Here is a 2,747-nt window from a genome sequence, read left to right as displayed (position 1 = left end):
CTCATCAAAATAATTTTTCTAATTTTCCTAAATTAAAATAAATTTTAAAAGCTTAAAAAATGAATTTTCTTTATTCTTCCCATTAAAATAATTATAATGATTAAATTAAAAGACCATAAAAATACACAATTTGATTCTCTAAGTTTTCTGAACTTAAAGGAGTAATAAAAATATAAAAAAAATTTTGGTAATTAATACATTATTTTCTATTTAATTAAACCATTGAAACTTATTAATAATTAAATAATAATAATAATAAATTAATTCAAAAAATCATGAAATTTTGTCTAAGTATTTCTCTGACCTAGAGAAACCTCTAATAATTTTCCCATAAATAAAAAAATTACCTTGGAAAGTTAAATGAATCAATTTCTAAAAAAACTTATTTTCTGGGTTTAAATAAATTTTAAAATTAAATTAAATTTTGAGAAGTCCACATATTATCCTCTAACATTATAATTACCTTATGTATATGACACTCTAAACCCCCAAAGTCATTTGAGTCGTGGTTAATGAGTTATGAGGTGAAATGTCTATGCCCCAAGGGCAAAATAGTCATTTTAGACTTTGGTGTCTTAATCAAAATTTAAGATTAACCAAGGGAAAATGAGTAATTTTGATCTTAATAAACATGTTTGGGTGATTGAAACACAATGAGATTAAAAGGTAGAAACTCACTCACCACCCTTGCACAACATCCTCAAAATCATAACTCTCCTAATTTTCATAACTGGAAGTCAACTAAAATCAAATGATTCTTAAGTGATGGGCTTAAGATGGCTTAAGATAGAAAGGGATGATAATTTACTTTTCTCAAGCCCAAAGTTGAGGATGATGTGATCATTCAATAAGAATACATATCACTTAAATCAAAATTTTGATAATCATCATTCTACCTATTATGATTGTTAAAGTCTTGGTAGGGACCCAGGCTCAATGTCTAAATTCAATTGATCGTATTTAAAAGATAACATGATTGGTGATTAACATCTTTAAACACTACAAGCCTAGCTTTAATTGTGGGCATCATAATCTTTATATGACCTAAACTTGCCTTAGGGGCACCCACTCACATAACCTTTAAATGAAACATTAATTCCTTGGGATAATTAAATTGTCAACTTTCACTGAGCAACGGAGTAGTCACACTTCAACCTCAGATGATTAATGGAACAATATGATAAGTCTAAAATGAATTTGAAATACTTAAAGAGATCTTCAAAATGGTCCAGGGTCATGCCTCAAACATTTTGAAATCTATTGGACATTCTGAAGGACAGATTGAACTTGCCATATTTTATTCTAAAATCATTTACTAGGATCTTCTGAGATTAAATAAAATCATAACTTGGGGTTTGGTAGCTAAACCTTCATCTACTCCTGCAATTTAAATTCCCTGCAAAATTATATACATGCTTTGCAAGTACTAACATTTCAGGTAGAGGAACGTGAAGAATCGACAAGTACGCTTTTAAATTAATGCATTTACCTTTCTGGACTTCTTGTCTCGAGTTTGCATGTAAACAACGATGTTACCCTGCATGAAAACCAAAACTGCTAGGATAGCCATAAAACCAAAACAAAAATTAAAAATCAATCAAGATAAAATTCACCGCCACAACATTCAAAATATAAGACAACTCAAAATTTAATCACAAACATCATAAAATAACAATTGCAACTAAATTAAAAACGTCTCTATCGGATAATCGGGAATCCCTCGGAGGAGGTAACCTACGGCTGCTAACGAGATTTCCCACGGTCTAAATGAAAGTATGAAACTCATTAAGTTGAGTTTAGTAAATTCATTTGAACTAAGTGAATTCGAAAGAAAATAATGGTGCTGTAATGAGGGAACCGTAAGATCTTAATCGGTGTCGCTCTAATCAACTTTAATATGCCCCATAATATTTAAAGAACCATAACCATATGAACATTTGATTTGACATCATAACCTGATACATTAGAAAACTTAAACTCGTCACGACGAGGAGCTTGGAGCTAGCATTGTGGGAAGCACAATCATCTTCATCAGCAAGAGGATCTACAACAACATATCTCTCCTTAGATTTAAACAACAAGTCATAGGACTTCAAGGTTGTTTGCTTATGCAACATAAATCCTTAACTTATCTTTAGGCCTTTGCATAGCTCTGATGTATAATATAAACCCTAACTCGTCTTAGGATTTCTTAGGATTCGTCTTAGGATTCTGAGGTTATCGTTCGTCACGACCTTAATCCTCACATCTTCCAGGCTATTTGTGTGATCATTTCACATGAATGTAAGCCATAAACAAATAAAATTTGTAATATGAAACATTTAGATAATTTCTCCTCAAAACTGAAGCCAAACAATAGGATAGACTGGAAAGTCACTGATGTTCTCCTCTGGATCTATGACATCCCTTAGTTCTTCCTCCTTTGGACTCTACAACAAAATGTTCCAAATTTGAGTCATTCCCCTTTCACATCTCTTTGTCCAATCTCGTTGAAAGGTCTTATCCTTTTGACCTCTTTGAAGATAATATTCCATGATTTTTATCAAGAGTTTTCTTAGGTGATTTCAGTTATCTAAGATGTAATTAACTATCAGGGCTTGCCCTTATAGGAAGTTTTTCCTAACCCAGCTTAATATAAACTCTATTTAATTCTTCATAGTAAATAGGAGAACTTGTCGACAAATAAAATGATTTTCGCAGACCAAACGAATGTCATATATTTCTTAGTTTATTTGATCGAGCCTCCC

This window comes from Phalaenopsis equestris, unplaced genomic scaffold (genome assembly GCF_001263595.1).
Source record: "Phalaenopsis equestris unplaced genomic scaffold, ASM126359v1 Scaffold000121, whole genome shotgun sequence".
Taxonomy (NCBI): Eukaryota; Viridiplantae; Streptophyta; class Magnoliopsida; order Asparagales; family Orchidaceae; genus Phalaenopsis; species Phalaenopsis equestris.
The sequence above is the reverse complement of the archived record's forward strand: the minus strand, read 5'-3'. Positions refer to the sequence as shown.